This window comes from Papaver somniferum, chromosome 8, assembly GCF_003573695.1.
Source record: "Papaver somniferum cultivar HN1 chromosome 8, ASM357369v1, whole genome shotgun sequence".
NCBI lineage: Eukaryota > Viridiplantae > Streptophyta > Magnoliopsida > Ranunculales > Papaveraceae > Papaver > Papaver somniferum.
In genome coordinates, this window is record NC_039365.1 from 76,058,836 (window position 1) to 76,076,637 (window position 17,802).

A 17,802-nucleotide genomic window follows, 5' to 3' on the forward strand; every position below is an offset into this window, starting at 1 on the left:
TATATTCTTGATTTCTAGTTTACTTATAGCTATGTCTCAGATTAGGATAGAATGTGTAGTTGATCTTTAGACTTCACGACGTTCATCGATTGAAGACGAAGATCTACTGAGGAGATCTTGGAGGAACTTCATCAACAAAAGGTATGTGGAGACTAAAACTTAATTATCTATCACTCAGAAGTCTATTCTATTCTATCTCCTAATGAGACTAAGTCCTATAACTATATAGACTTTTACATTATACACATTTGATATTTAAGCTGAGTTTATCTCGCTTATCTATTTTTCGAAATATGTGTTGGAAGCTTTTTTCTTTAACTATGTTCATCATTATTCTTGAAGAGTTTAGATGGAAACAATCTCTTTGATGGAAACTAAATATTAAGTCAAAAGATGATCATGTGGAAATTTCCTTGAAACATCTTATATGATTTGTGTGAGACAATCATTTGATGTCAACATGGAACGTTTTGTATTGATCATTCGATCACTTAAAAATTACTTGAAGCTAATAGTTTGTATGAGATAACTATTGTCGTCTTCCAAGGATGTTCCAATGATTGAAATTGGAGTTTAGAACAATTAACCATGTCTAGATACAACACAGTACGCGTACCTAGTATGCAAACTGTATTGGTATGGTTCAGGTCCGGGAACCTTGTTTGCGTATCTAGTATGCGAACGATTTTACCTATAAAGGTCCGAGAACCTCGTTTGCGTACCTAGTATGCGAACGGTTTCACCTGAGTTGGGTCCGGGATAGCTGGTCGCGTACCTGGTTTGCGAACGACTGGACATACCAAGGTTCGAATATGTTGTTTCCGTACCTGGTTTGCCAATACAGTGGTTAAGTTCTAAAATCGGTTAAGTATGATTCTCATACTCATGAACTAAATATTTATGAATTAAGGAATGCAATCTTTGCAAACCGTGGATTAATTTTCATGAATTGATTCTTGTATAAGTACTTTGTACAATTACGAATCAACACGATTTTGTTTCAATTTGTTCATATATATATATATATATTTCTATGAGATAGTGAACAATTTCAGAATCAGTCTTTACTGTTTATTGCATATACCAATTCTTAGAATTTCATTCCTTGTTTTGTCAGGGTTCAGAATCAGTTTATATTGACATAGTTAAAGACCGATTCTGAGAAACAAAAAAATCCATATTTTTGAGAACCTATCAGAATCGAATCACATGGTAACACTTATAATCCGATTCTTGTAAGCAAAAGTGCCACTTTTTTTATATGTTTTTTTGACAAGAATCAGATTATGTGGGCTTCTTCTTTATGACCCGAGTGTAGCAAGACATATTTCATATGATTTTGCAAGGCCAAAATCAGTTTACGTGGACAATGTTATAAGCCGATTGTTGAAATTGATTTTAAAATAACTAGCATTTGAGTATTATAAGACAGCCTCTTTCCTCAGTAAATTTTTCCCCAAGTTTGCAATTTTGATCCACTCCTACTTCATCCACTACTCAAATAGAGGTTAGAAAATGGAATGTGATCCGCAAGAAGATATGCAGCTCGTGAAATCGTTCGTTCCCGTCTTCCAGGAACGTCCAAATGAACTATATATTTTCAATGTTTTGGAAGAGAGTCAAAGAGTTATATTATGAACGTACGGGGAATTCCAAGAACCGGAGATGGAGCACTTGGATTCCACTACATCAGAGGAGATATTCAAGAGTTCCGTAAAATTAGAAGAATGGATACCGACAATCATCCTAAAGCTTCTCGTAGGGAGAAAGTGAGTAATTCAAGATTTTAGCCCTTTTTAATCTTTTATATTTTGCATACTTAAATGTAATTTTTTTAATTTCAGGTCAAATGATTCAATAGCCTGTGCCAAATACGTGAAGGTGAACGATGGTTCATGTACGCGAGGGAATATGGAGTGTTGAGCAAACATGCTCAGAGGTTCATTAACGATGTATTGATGTACGAGATTCAAGAATTCACATACTAAACTGTCATATGTAATGCTCTAATTACCTAAACTATGTAATGTGTTGATTTCCCAAAACTATCAATGAATGTTTTGTTTATGGAAATGTGAAACAATCGGTCTATATGTACATTTATAATCTCCATTCTTACAATCGGTCTATGTGGTAAGTTATATGAACTGATTCTTAATGTTTTTTTTAGAATTAAAACATCAATTCCGAATCGGTCTACGAGTGCATGAACATCGACCAATTCTGGATTGATTTTTTTCAAAAAAGATCAGAAAAATAGTTATCCATTTTAGTTCAAAATATTTTATTTTGTCTATTAGTGATAGGTCTCAGATAATTTCTATAGGCCTCGAACTAGCGAGGATGCAAAAGCCATTACAAATGCTTTATTTATTAGATGTGATGTAAAAGTTGACGACCCAATGATGCATAGATGATTTTTCCTGATTACTAAAGGCACAGATCAGCGAAAGTCTGATCCGTCGAAATCCAACATGAATAAGACTTGGCGTCTTCTGCGTCGTAACACCACGCACAACGTGCTTGGCTTGCACTAGTACTATCGCAGTAGTGAATTCTCATTTAGCTTTCTCTATTCACAGACTCTTCTGTGAACCTTTTTTGTGCCGCCTCTCATTCTTGCGTTTGAATCTGCTTTCTAGAAGAAGTAAATAAATCTTGTACGGAGTAGCAATTAGGTACTAATTATTATGGGTTAGGCTTTTTTTAAAGCCTTTTATATATTATACTAGTGCACCTATCGTAATTTAGGCTCATGGTCTCTCTTGAAATTTTAAGCCATCTGACCGTCTCTGCAGCCCCAACTCCCAAGAGTTGTACTTTGAAAAAGGTTAATCTAATAAATTCTAGACTTACATGTCATCACCTCAAACTTACCCATCGACCTAACAATATAAGGAAATGCTGATCACTACTGCGCGGAACCTTTACGTACTGCCCGAAAGAATTGTACGTGAAAACAGAAGCATCCACTTCTCTTAGTTTTTTTTTGATTGATATCCACCTTTACTAGCTATTCTGGGGCTGCCATCAGTCTTCATACACTATTAGGATTTGACACAAAATTCTGTTTCTCCATCTCCTCCAACAATGTAAAAGTCACAGTCTGGTCATGATCTTATTCGATTACAAAAATATAAAATAGTATTGGATGCCATGCGAGAAGAAAAGAAGTAACTACAGTACTATTTATATTCTCCTAGTGTGCACACGCCTTTAGTTATTTAAACTGATGTCTTATGCTAGAATCTGAGTTTTACGCCTTAACATAAACAATACTAACTAACTAAAACAAGCATGATTAATATGAAGCCATGTTCGAATTAATTATATATAGTTATAAAAAGTCTCATAATGAACTGGCCAACCTACGAGCTGAAATGAATAGTGATCCATTCCTGTTGTTGCGACTTGTGATGTTGAATGAAGGTACTTTTTTTCTCACCGATTCCCCACTAGTGATATCATTTTGTAAAAGAAATGTTAGTAAACAAAGGGAACGGTTTTTGTAAGAGTAAACAATTCGGTTAAAGTGTTGATTGAATTTAAAGAATTTAATCTTGCTTTCTGTCCACTTACTCTACAGAAGCCAACTCTACTCAGAAAAGGCTACAAATATGTCATCTTGTTAAGAGTTTCCCCTCCAACATACTCTTCAAGACAGACAGAATCTAGAGAGAGAGAGAGAGATGAAGTGGTTAAATGAATGGCAACCAGCTTTTCTAATGGTCGGCATTGGTTTTGCATTAGCAATTTCAAATGTACTTCTTAAGAAAGTCGTCGACGAAGGAATAGATCATCTCGTTCTCATTACATACCGGAGTTCAATTTCTATTGTTTTCTTAGCGCCCATGGCCTACTTCTGGGAAAGGTATAAATACTCTGGCGCGTCTTAGGTTTGGTGTATTTGAGAACAATGAATTTTTTTTTCTCCTTCATATAATTAATGATGTATATAATTTGTTGCAGGAAATCAAGACCAAAACTCACTTCTGGATTCGTATGTCACTTGTTTCTGAGTGCCATGCTTGGGTTAGTGAAGTCCTGAACAATCATTTTATTCTATTTTTTATATATAGAGACTAATCAACTCCAATTGGTATTAAACTAAGAATTAATATATATTTCCTTAATCATTTGCGCCTTTCTTATGATAGGGCGACAATTACGCAATACCTTGTCCTTCTAGGGATGCAAAATACATCGGTGACATATACGTGCGCTTTCGTGAATGTGGTACCTGTGATCACATTTCTGATGGCTCTACCTTTTGGGTACTTATTACATGCTTATGTATTTAATTTGTTTAAGCCAAACTAGTTACGTACTATTATTTGAGTAGTAACAAGTTGATGTTTTTGTTCTGTTATCAGGTTAGAAACTGTGGATATGAAAAGTAAGAGTGGTCGTGCAAAAGTTTTAGGTACATTTGTTTGTGTAGGAGGTGCGATGTTATTGAGTCTTTACAAAGGAATGCAATTAACCAACTTTCCTGAATCAAGGGAAACAGCAAGTGTACATACAGCTAATAATCCCGTGAACTGGTTGTCTCCAAACAGCAAATCTGAACGTTGGACAATAGGAACAATAGCGTTCGTCGCTAGTATGATAGTTTGGTCTTCCTGGTATCTTCTTCAAGCCAAGATCGGTAAAACATACCCGTGTCAGTATTCGAGTACTGTCATTATGTGCTTCTTTGGTGCCATTCAATCTGCCCTGTTAAGCTTAGCTACAAACCAAGACTATTCTTCATGGCTTCTCAAAGGAAAAGTTTAGATCATAGCTGTCTTATACACGGTAAATAGGATTATTTGCAGTAATATCGATATTGTATTTAACTATCTTATCAAAACGTTCTATACTGTGTGTGTGCAGGGAATTGTGGGATCAGGGTTAAGCTTTGTTGGTATGTCATATTGTGTGAAGAAAAGAGGTCCGCTTTTTACCGCTGCATTTGGTCCTCTCATTCAAATTATAGTAGCCATCTTTGATTTCTCAATTTTGCACGGACAACTTCACCTTGGAAGGTAGGGACACTTTTGATTCCGTTGCAGAATAATACTAACTGAAAATTTCTATTTATAACAACGTGTTCTAATACTTTGAATTTCAAACTTTACAGTGTCTTGGGATCGATTCTCGTTATTGCTGGTCTTTACAGGGCCGGCCCGGAGGGAAGGTCAACGAAGGTTGACTTTGGGGCAGCACGGAGAAGGGGCAGCAAAATAGGATTTTGTCTTTGGGTGGTTTGTGTTAAATAATACTCCCTTCGTCCCACTATTAAGTGACCTAGTTCAAGTTCGCACAATTTTTAAGGCAAGCAAGGAAAGGAGTAATTTTTAAGCATTTTTTACAATTATACCCTTATGAATAGTAACAAGTGAAATTTAGAAATGATTTATCTCGTAAACTTCATACCATTGAAAAGCATTTTAAAACACCTACGTAACGAATATAAACATGCCTATCAAATTATGCACATTTCTTATATTTTTTATAATTTAGTAAAAGGATAATTTTAGAAATATCTCCTTGTTTAGTGATATAGGTCACTTATTAGTGGGACAAAATCTAAAATCAAATAGGTCACTTAATGGTGGGACGGAGGGAGTAGAAATGAAGGATCAAATCACGATCACGGAAAATAAAAAGGACGTGTAGCAAAACATATAGGGGCATATTGTAAATAATGACTTACATTAATGGCTTATTGCTAAATATTATAAAGATCTCATATATTACAGAGATGCCATTTTTTTCTTCTCGGTTTCTCTTTAAAACTCTCTTCAGCTTCCTTCTTGTTTCTTCTTGGCAATCTCCACACTTAAACTCTACCAAAATGTATTTACATAACAGGATGATGATCATAGGAAGCACAAAAGAAATAGAGGCAAATCCTGGCAAAGGAAAAGAAAAAGCACATCATCATCAATATTTGGTGAAGATAAGTTGCTCATCCAATTCCCATTGTGGGAGATTGCATCTTTCACTTTTTCGCATCACTGGAACAAATCGTAGAAGACAATGAAGGTAAAAATGAAAGCAAAATTCGAAAGCATGATTCCTATTATCATTGATTGATCAATCAAACAAAATTTGAGTTATTTGGAGCATTCAAAGTGAGACAACTAGTTAAAGTGGCATCTGTACTTGTTTAATTGCCTTAATTATCAATAACAACACCTATCACCATACTTAAACACCGAAAACGTATGATCTTAATTTAAGAATGACATGAAAATAATATTCATGACCGACACATATATAGTTATGCTCATGTAAAATCCTCGAACAACCATAATCCGTTCCTCCATTTTTATGAAAAAGGGGCACCATCCACTACAAAACAAGTAGCTTCTAAGGACGGCTGTTTTGAAAAAAAACGTCCCTAAAGAAGGATATTTGGGACGGTGATGGCCTGACCGTCTCTAATAGTCATAAAATATTTAAATCAAGCTAAAATATGTCCGTCCCAAAAAGAAAACATGGACAAATAGTATTAGTGACGGTGGAACAGGGGACGGTACATAAACCGTCCCTAATACCTCTTGGGACGGTTTTTTGTCCTCTTGGGACATTTTTTGGCCGTCCCAAGAGACCTTCTGTTTTGTAGTGATCTTTTAGGTCTACTTTGGGGCAGCAAAATGTCAGGGCCGGCCCTGGGTCTTTATATTCTTTTGTGGGGCAAAAACAAAGAGGCAAAAGCTTGCGTAACGAAACAAGTTGAAGGCATCGAAGATCACGACCAGGAAGAACAAGCAATGAGTAGAGCGTAAAACATTGAACTAGTACATGCAGGGTGTCTCTATCATTATCATACATGGAGAAGAAGTTATCAAAAACTTTGCTTGATTTTTGTTAGAAGAGTTTGGGCTCTAAGAGATTTGCTTGATTTTTGTTTCTCTTTTATATATCAAAAACTTTCCAATTCAAATAACGAACTTATCCACCAAGAAGCTAAAACAAGAATACTGGTCAATTGCAAGTAGGTCGATACGGATGTCATGCATGGAGAAGAAGTTAACGGAAAATCTCTCGAGATTCCAGTGTTGAGGTGGAATACGTAATTGATTCCTAGACAACTAAACGGAAGGTTTTGATGTGAAGTAGAGAATCTAACGTGTTGCAAAGAGGGAAGTCCTACAATATAAACATAAAAATGCTAATGGATGGAAAACAAAGTATAATGTTTTGGGTGAACTTCGCCCGTCCCTTTAAAAGCTCAAAACCAACCACATCCAATCACATTTATCAGTTAAAGTTTTCAAGAAAACATTACACAGGCAAAAGAAGAAAAGCTGTGGTGGCCACATCTTTGGTTCGTACCTTTAAGTGACTCTTTTTTCTCGTTCCATGCCACATAGGGAATCAACGCAAGTATTTCACAGATAGATCAGTTTTTGACTTTTTCCCCTTTTCCTCTATTATAATTCACATTTCAAGTTTAACTCCAACCTTCCCTTTTATTACTGATAGTGGTTCTTCTGTACAGATCTTCCCTTTACCTAATTCTTACGAAATCATGGATATCCATAGTACTTCATTGACCAAATGGCTTTCATCTTTTGCGTAGTGCATTTTTCTTCTTCCTGTATTCCTGAACACCACCACCTCAATGTGCATGTTTTGCTAGTAGTGCTATGCATACTTCAATAGGAGTTCTTATACTGTGATGAGTAATCCCCATTTTCCTTTGGTATAAACTTTGCCAAACCTCAAAACAATCTTCCCCCACAAGCTATTCCATTTAAAGCTGAAATAAAAAGGAATATAATAAAATTTGCAAATTGCATCAAATTAAAGACCAGCTAAAAACCACTTATGTAATCTCTTCCTGCTCTAACAGATAAGTGGTGATACATCCCATCATCTAGGAAGGATTCTTTTTGAATTACTTGTACGGCTGATGATATTTCTTTTCTTAATACTAGGGCTGTCAATGAGTCCAGATTTTCCGGGTACCACTGGAACACGAATCATATTTATAAAACTCGGGTCCGGTTCTTAAATTTATGGACCCAGAACCGGACCTATTAAAATTCCGGGTATCCGTTAGGTATCATTAAAATAATTTCTCAAAAGATAAATATTTTTTTCTTTTTGGCTTGAATTCAAATTATTTTTTCAAAATTTGTTATTATTTCTTTATTAATGTTCTAAATAAAGATTAAACGTCAGAGAAAAATGAAAAATTAAGAATTAAAAAAAGTTAAAGCAAAATACTTAGAGTTCTACAATAATGATGAATTAAAGTATGAATAACCGGGTACCCAACGGGTATTACCCGTTTGGACCTATTAAGATATCGGTCGATAATACCCGTCGGGTCCTAAATTGCTAATGAGTCCAATTTTAGGATTCGGAACCAGATCCTAATATGCCAGGTATGGTTCCGATTCCGAGTAATGGGTAATAATATATATATTATTATAATTATTATTAATTTAAGAGTAAGCCAAATTCCTAAATTTTGCGCATTTTTTCCTTTTAAGTTTAAAAAACCCTCTTCTATAAGAAGAGGCACGCTTTCTGTAGATAGGATATCATATGACTTAGCGATTTCGTGAAGTTTTGAAAATATCTGGAGGCGAGGATTCTCCGGTATATATGTAGATAGGAAACATGTCGTTGATGAAGATCTTCACCACGTGTCTTTGGGTTTGAGTCTCGTCTTGAGAAAATGATGATCTACGTCTTCAATGAGGTTGAGCTCCATCCGGTCAGCTGGATGACCTACGCCATGTCAGTTCGCAGAGCTTCTTCAATTTAGACTGGCCGAGTCACTTCTGCTTATACCGGCTGAGTCTCTTATGCTTAGACTGGCTGAGTCTCTTCTGCTTATACCAGCGAGTTTCTTTAACTTAGACAGGCCGGCTGAGTCTCTTATGCTTAGGCTGACCGAGTCTCTTCTGCTTACACTGGCTGAGTCTCTTCTTAAACTTAAGCCGGATTCTCATCTTTGGCTCAAGTTTCCAGGACTTTAGTTTCTCCTGGAAGAATTCCAAACAAAAGTTTTATAACTTCATCTTGTAGGCGGTGAAAAGATAAATCCAAAAGAATGAGGTCACTTGAATAAAGAATGAAATAGTTACAAGCGAGACAGTAAATTGTATTAAACTTCCTGGGTTTGTCACGATCAAGGTCGAAGGGCATTCAAACTGTATAAATTTTGGATAGTCTTCTCATCAAAAAATTTGAGTTTTCAACGTTATCTAGTCCCCGAGGGTGATGAAGTCATCCGGGTGCTTGCTCCATTGCTTCTTATGTCCGTTATGAGCATCATCTTCCTTAACGACACTGATTGTAGCGTGACTTCCATGCGTGTTATTCCTCAGAGGCTCAACATGGTGATAGCTTCAGCAGGATCAAACGCTTCACCATGGTAACGAGGATCGACATAGTGGTGAGACTCAATATGGTTTTTAGATGAGTCAGAATGTCGATCTGAGATTTCGTAAGATCCCGTTGAATATCTTGGAGCTTGTCCTAGTTCTTGGCCAACGTTTCGATATCTAACAGAGGATTCGAAAGAGTGGGACCACCAGGACATTTTTACCATGAGGGGTCGAGATTAGGATGATTCCATAAGACTCGGTATAGTATTTTCTGACGCAAGAGAAATACTGATATAGCGCATCACCGCCTTGAATGTGTCTGTGATAGATGTATAACCTCATTGCAACTGAGATGACGCCTTCTGGACTTCTTTTTCATATCCTAGAGGCGTTTTGTAATTCGACGGAAAATCTTTCCTTTGACGTAAATTTAAATGTGAGTTTTTGAGTACGTTTGTCTTATGATGGTTATTGAATATTCGACTTCCTCCATGATGACAACCAGGATTGTAACATATAACTACGAATGAGTGATCAACCGTCCCACCATGATCGCCAAAATATATATGTCAAAAAATATACGAGGGTTAGTCGGTTAATATGACTTGTTCGGCTGTGAGGACGGGAGACTAATGACGGACAATCCTTTCCTAAAACAAGATGATGGTCGTTTAGTCGGAGATGAAAGGGTTGGTCTAGGGAGGGAAGCTGAAAGAGATAGGATTAGAGTTTATCAATTGCAGAGAGTTGTAGACGAAGAGAATCTAAGAGAGAGAGAGATAATTGTAGAGAACTTGTTGTTCTGTTATTTTGTGTTGTTTAGAAAGACCAACCTCATGTCTATTTATAGCTCTGCAAAACCCTAATTTTTTTTCAGTGGGATAGCGATAAGGAGAGAGGATCATCACCTTCTTCTAAATTCTAGGACTATATAAGGATACACAACTTGTCTAGTCTATTCTAATCCGACTCCTCATGAACGACTATTCTCTTTCTTCGTGGGAAGTCTGATACCCACACTTTGCCGTAGACCGCCAGACCAAAACTCTAAGTTATCTTTCCGTTCGTGACGTGACATCCTTTGTATGTGATATATCATATGACGTGTTGGCGTACTTACGAGTTGTCATAATTTTGCATGTACTTGCATGTGGAGGACTTATGGAGTCATGTGAAGAGCTCTATAAGGCTTGTTATATCCATGTGTGTCATGTGAAGAACACAAGCTAGGCTGAGGTTTATTGTGACCTAATTGTAAATGATGATCTCGAGTCGTTTGGCCTCGGCTAAGGCGAGCCATTTGACCCTCAATGGGGCAAGCCATTTGACCCTGGATGGGGCGAGCCGTTTGGCCTCGACTGAGGTGATCCATTTGACTTGGATAGGGGGAGACGTTTAGCCTCGGCTGAGGCGGGCCCTTAGACCTGGCTGGGGCGAGTCGTTTGGCCTCGGCTGGGGGAGCCATTTGACCCTGGTTGGGGAGAGCCGTTAGACTTTGGATGAGACGCGTGGTCAACCATTGACCTATGAGATCTTTTACCTTTGAGTGGTGAAGTCCTTTCTCTTTAAAGTGATCAGACTCTTTTGCCTTCGATCGATGAATGCTCTCCATTTCGGAGCGATAATGACTTTCCGCTTCGGAGGGATAAAGACTTTCTGAGCGATGAAGGCTCTTCGCCGTGGAGTGATGAAAGCTCTTCGCCTCGTAATGGCGGAAGTTCTTCGGGCCTAACTAGACATCCTCAGCTTTGAACTAGATTTCTCTTTCTTTAAGAGTTGAACTTCGTTTTAAACCCTTTTTTGGCTGGAGTTTTGGGCTTAATACTGGCCAAATCGCGTTTGAGTTCACATGCTCCTATGCATAGCCTGGTAGATGACCGTATTCATGGGCCTGAGTACCTCTACTAGGTCGTAGTGGGAATTTTTGCTTAGACTACCATAATTACAATTTCAACCCTTGGGTCGTAAAATGATCATTTTACCCTCGATCCAAAAATCACCATCTACAACTCCATGTATGTGAGTCCATACTTGAGTAAGTGTTTGACGTTGATAAACATGACTGAAGTCCTAAGTCCATCATTGCAAATAGAGAAAATTAACTAGGCTTCAAAGAGATGGAATCTATTGATCGAATCAAGATATATAACTTTCTCGGGAGGGTTAAACCTAAAGCAATAACAGTCTTTTATTACATGACAACAAGATGAACAAAAAAGTGCTCGAAGGCCAGACAATTAGAAGTTTTTTCCTGACATCCCCCACCTTCACAGGATGTGAACCCTTGGGCAGTATTAGACGACCTATAAAATTATTCTTGTATTAATCAACTCGTCTGAGGTATTCATATTTCAAAATCTTGATTGGTATGTTATTACCTTTAATACAAGGTTTCAGTAATTGGGATATTGGAATGTCTTGAGAGTTGTGACCAAAAACTATATCTTCGTAGGAGACAAGTTTTACTATAACATAGTTGCAGTAGTAATATATATTTTAAGATATAATTGCAATAGTAATAATACTGGATGATTTAAGGCTTAATAGAGATTAGAGAAGGATCAAGCAACATAACATCTCCATGGTCGGGAAACATGAAGGTGAAAAAACATGGAAAAAAGATCCCAGAGTACATAGTTTTAGAACCCCAACTATATATAGGGCCAGTATCTTATTTAGACACCGCTTATATTCACAGTGCCAAACTTTAAGAGTTTTTGATAGTTACACGTATGTGCCACATCAGCACTATATGTCCCACAGAATTTTTGAAACCAAAAATCAACCACCATCCACTACGGTCGCCGGTTGGTGCAACTGAGTATTCTTCTTCCCCATCAATAATCTTTTTTCATTGTTTTTATAACCTTGTTCTAAATATCTATAAAACATCAAATCAATTACCAGTAAATTATCAAAACAAAATAACAAAAAAACTTAAAACCGTAGCAGCCTAGTTAACTTATCTGTAAGTATTTGAAAGGAAGAAAGAAATGGATCTAGACCCAAAAACCAAATCTTAATTCATTATGTTCATCTTTATCATTTTCTTTGTAGAACAAAGAAGAAACATAATACATTTTTTATTATTAATAAGTAGATCTTTTTTTTATCATTTACATTTTAAATTTTTTATTTGTTTGGTATGACATATGTCAATTTCTCAATCAGTCTGTCTCTCTTTCTCATTCATCTCTAAAGTATTTACATAATTACATTAGTCTTGTTTCTCAAGATATTTAATTCCTAATATAACTTAAATTAAGCTAAAATACATATCTCCTAAATATATATCTTATTCTCTTATTATATCTCCTAACACCCACCCTCAAGGTGGAGTACGGATATCTCGATTGCCCATCTTGGACAAAACAAAGTTTAACTGAGCCTTTCCTAACTTTTTTGTGAAAATATCTGCCAATTGCACCGTTATAGGAGTATACGACTGTGATATAATCTTCCATGTACACTAGTGGAAAATGCAATAAAACAGTCTGCCAGAAACACAGTTAAAACCTCTAAAAAGGACTGCTTTTGGGAACCCTAACATTGTAGTCTTTAATTATCAAAATGACTGCCTCTGAGATTCTTATAATTTTTCAGATTACGACTATCTTGAACAGACTATGTAGCGATAGACAGTCGTACCATTGATTATATTTTATAAAAAAAAGTTGAAATTTGATTTAGCTTAATCAGCAGCGAAGCTGATTCAGCTGAATCTCAAAAAAGAATAATATACGATATAAACGAACCATAATTTGAAATTGCATGAACATTATCTTTATAACTGAATTTACTTTACAACATCAATAAACTACAAACATCAAGGTTTCATCAATAAATTGCATGAACATTATCTTATTTATCTGAAAGACAAATAAATTACAGATTAAAGAAATGCAACCCAGTGATTGTGGTCCTAACATGAGGGATAAAAAAAGACAACACGTGATCAATGAATGTCTTTTTCTTACTCTGCAAAATAATCACCACTAAAGTGTAGATTTTGGAGTTTTTTTTTTTACCTGATGCCTCCACTTGCAGGGTCTTTCCTTCCATGGGGTAAGGTTCGCTTGACGCCGACCACCACCTTTCTTACCATCAACACCTGCAAACAAGTCAGACATTTTCAGCGCTAGAGTAATGCTCAATCTGAAATTCGTTTACAAACCTAATTTAAAATTCCTTCCATGTACACTAGTGGAAAATGCAATAAAACAGTCTGCCAGAAACACAGTTAAAACCTCTAAAAAGGACTGCTTTTGGGAACCCTAACATTGTAGTCTTTAATTATCAAAATGACTGCCTCTGAGATTCTTATAATTTTTCAGATTACGACTATCTTGAACAGACTATGTAGCGATAGACAGTCGTACCATTGATTATATTTTATAAAAAAAAGTTGAAATTTGATTTAGCTTAATCAGCAGCGAAGCTGATTCAGCTGAATCTCAAAAAAGAATAATATACGATATAAACGAACCATAATTTGAAATTGCATGAACATTATCTTTATAACTGAATTTACTTTACAACATCAATAAACTACAAACATCAAGGTTTCATCAATAAATTGCATGAACATTATCTTATTTATCTGAAAGACAAATAAATTACAGATTAAAGAAATGCAACCCAGTGATTGTGGTCCTAACATGAGGGATAAAAAAAGACAACACGTGATCAATGAATGTCTTTTTCTTACTCTGCAAAATAATCACCACTAAAGTGTAGATTTTGGAGTTTTTTTTTTTACCTGATGCCTCCACTTGCAGGGTCTTTCCTTCCATGGGGTAAGGTTCGCTTGACGCCGACCACCACCTTTCTTACCATCAACACCTGCAAACAAGTCAGACATTTTCAGCGCTAGAGTAATGCTCAATCTGAAATTCGTTTACAAACCTAATTTAAAATTTTCAAAAAATTTCATACAGTTCAAAGTTTCAACTGCAAAAGATAATGTAATCATTGATCCTAACATCAGCGAAACATAAGATGCCGCAAACATATAGCTTTTAGAAATGCAACATATTTACTATGAATAGCTGCAAAACCCCACTAAGATAATGATTTGAGCATTTCTAAGCAATTAAAAGCTAATTCCAAGAATGGTTTCATCCAAAAACAAACGTTAACTCTTAACAGCTTAAGGGAAGTGGGTCAGTGAGCAACCACACTATATACTGACCAATCATTCAGCACAAGTAAGTTGGTATGGGTCTACTTTTGAAAATAAATTGCTATTTTCATGAGAAATTTGTTAACGAAAAAAAAGGTTCCAACATGTATAGAACTTATATACTAGCGGATGCACCTTCAGGGTCAGCTTCTATGACCAGACTACGGGACAATAATACCTGAAAGATGATAAGGCCAATGACTACTGGATATGCGTCAAACCCAAAGCTTCGAAACAGGTCCTTTAAGTTCTTCACAAGAGTGTATCCTCCAAATTATAGTAACACGAGAATCTGCATCATATAGACAAGCAAGGGATTTATGTAAATAAAGACGTCCAATCTATAAAACACCTCTTGCATGATTCAAAACGGTTGCAATAACAGAAGCAATACCTATCTGAGGATCTTTATAACCGCAAATAACAAGTCAAAAACATAGTTGATTTTAAATCAAGTCAACTAGATGGAGGAATACATCTCCATGGCCCTGGCAGAAACCCACTTGTTAGTAAGTAGAAATCGAACAAAATAGGCAAACTGTTGTCATTGTAGAACATGAACTAGAAAAAAGTATTTTTTCCTTACTTGGACATAGTTTATTAGTGGGACTGTCTTCCTCAGCATAAGCCAAACTACAACTTATGATCATAACCATGATACACCTTTAGCAATTTGCGTAACTGGAAAACAAACAAAGGTGAATAAGAAAAACGGGATAAAGAAGACCACCTGAGAATATTAATCAAAAATAGACGTATACCTTACTGAAGTACCCAACTAGCAAAGGGCTATGAGGATGGTTTGGTCCCATAAATGAGGAGAGCAATCCCTTCAACTGGAACTATAAGGAAACCATTCCAAAATATTAGTAGCAAATATCTAAAGAACTTGCGTTACAATTATGTGTGCATACCTCGTCATCATCCATTAATGTCTTTAAGATAACCTCGATTTCACAAGTAAATATCTCACAGGCGACGAAAACAAGCCTAAAATGAATGAACTGATCAGTGTGATCGCATTAAAAATTAAGTAGTACAAGAATTGAGCTCCAACTCTCAATGAACCAGTGCCTAATAAGTACTGGACAATGGCCAAAATTATAAGTTACACAAAAGCAGAAGAGTATCACAGTTGCATAAAGTTTATACCTGACTATAGTTGGATCATGTCATCTCCAACTTATCAGTTGGAAGGGCATGGAAAATCGAGATGGACAACATCCCATTTCAGAAATGCTCGAAGATCCTGCTAATTAATACATCAATTAGGACTTATCTCCAGAGATGCAATCACACTACAACACATTAAAGGAACTCTTCAATCGAATCAGTTGCTCAACAGTTGCTCAAGCTTGTTTACTAGGAAACGGTAGCTACTTGAATATAATAAAGCAAGTAATTTAGATACATAATACTGTTAGAGCTTCAGCAATCAAGGTTTAAGGTCCAAGTCTTACCCTTACATTCAAAAGTGGGAAATAAAGAACTTCTTAGTATCTCATATTTGAAATCGTTGGATAAGTGGGAAATAAAGAACTTCTTAGTATCTCATATTTGAAATCGTTGGATAAGTGAGTTACCTTAGTTAAGTGACCGCACAATCCTTCGTTTACATTGGAGGTGCCCAATACATGATAAACTCCAAGATTGATGTGAGCTGAAGGAGAGATGCTAACATAAATGCCTGCATCATTTTAATACAAGCTTGCATGTTTTGAAACCCCAAGTTTTCACCACTTCATAGTCTAATCAATGTCATTTAGATGGCTCCCCTGCAACAGAAAAAAAAAATAGAACACCAAATTGTAATATCAATGACATGAAAGTGCAATACATATTACAAAAACAAGTACGGTGATTAGTGTGAACTCTAAACAATTTACATGAATGATATAAGACTTCAGCAAGGACAACTAGAAGTAATTTGGGTGTAACATTAAAAGACAAATTTGACGTATTGCAAACATATTGAGAAAAAGAAAAAGAAAAAACTTACATCCTTACATTCATGAAGCTTTTATTCAGCACCATCAATGTCATCGATGTCTTCTCTTTTGGTTGAGAATCAGCAGAGATTTGAAATCTCTCAAGTGTTCCTCCACAGACCCTACTTTCAAAAGCAAAAGTAATGGATTAGTAAATACAATGACTCTGTTTTAGGTACATTAATTGATTACAAATCAAGCTTACCATGAAGTTGTTGTGCTTGAGTAACCCAAAATATGATTGTTCCTACTTCCCTGCTTTCGAATAATCTACTTAGTCTGAAAAAATCACACACCAAACTCATTATAAATCCAACGAATTTCAGATCTAAATGATGGAATACTGCTAAGGCAAACCAAATCAAAACAAAAATAAACCCTAGAAAATCAATTCAACCAGATGTACATAAATATAGTAACCTAACTCAAAATTAAGATCATAAAACTGAAATTAAAACCAAACCATGATTTAAACTCCATGAAATCAAATGAAGAACATAAAAATTGCGAATCCTTGATTTGTTTTCACTATATACACTCACAACATCGCCATAAACAAAGAAACCAGGGTTTACTAAACTCATCTTCTTGGACTGGTCTGTAATATTTCGTGCAGAGAATAAAGATATTAAACTTCTGGGGTTCAATAAGAGATTTGGATTATTGAAATATTGGGTTTGGTTTCTGAAGATGTATTTGGTTTACAAAATATAGGTTTAGGAAAGATAATTTTAATTAATTTGCAGCGAACATATTCCGATTCATGGTTTCAATAATATGAATCGAGTGAAGAGATTTACGGTGAGAAGAGAGGAGTAAGAGAACGAAGAGGAAAATATCTAAGCTAGGGTTTTATCCTGCCTAAAACTAGGACTACATAAATTATTTACAAAACTACTATAGTTATGACTTAAGACTTCCACAACAACTCATTTTGGTTTCCTACGATTAAGACCATCTTTGGAAACCCAATTAATTAAGAAAGCTTCTGGGTAGACGCTTTTATAAAGCCCAGGTAGACTTATAAAACCCATTTTCCACTGGTAGTGATTGCATCTCTGATAAGATGACAATATACTTCTATATGTTTTGTTCTTCATGAGATACTGGATTTTGAGAAATATATAATGTTGACTGATAATCACATAAGAGATTCATCTCATGAGTATGTTGAAACCTTCAATCACCAAGTAACTGTTTTAACCACTTTAATTCACATGTCACTAGTACCATAGATATGTACTCTGCTTTTGCCGATGAACCAAAAACTGGATGATGCTTCTTAGTTTTCCTAGAC

The 17,802-nt window shown here is 35.9% G+C and overlaps 1 long non-coding RNA gene and 1 pseudogene across 11 annotated transcripts; one reads left to right on the top strand and one right to left on the bottom strand.

Moving 5' to 3' along the window:
* Window positions 1–3,618: 3,618 nt before the first annotated feature.
* LOC113304537 lies at window positions 3,619–6,796 on the top strand (annotated as a pseudogene).
* Window positions 6,797–11,894: 5,098 nt separating this feature from the next.
* Window positions 11,895–17,403, bottom strand: LOC113301646. 11 transcript variants are annotated; one of them, XR_003336403.1, is made up of 12 exons: window positions 16,711–17,400; window positions 16,517–16,627; window positions 16,101–16,292; window positions 15,670–15,766; window positions 15,432–15,507; window positions 15,279–15,359; window positions 15,104–15,198; window positions 14,912–15,005; window positions 14,696–14,809; window positions 14,095–14,177; window positions 13,364–13,446; window positions 11,895–12,216 (listed from the first exon to the last, which is right to left on the bottom strand). It is a non-coding gene; the product is annotated as an uncharacterized LOC113301646 (long non-coding RNA). The 11 variants fall into 11 exon arrangements; XR_003336408.1 differs by lacking the exon at window positions 11,895–12,216 and having other exon boundaries at window positions 13,082–13,446; window positions 16,517–16,630; window positions 16,711–16,784; window positions 16,969–17,401; XR_003336406.1 differs by lacking the exon at window positions 11,895–12,216 and having other exon boundaries at window positions 13,082–13,446; window positions 16,711–16,784; window positions 17,048–17,400.
* Window positions 17,404–17,802: the final 399 nt, after the last annotated feature.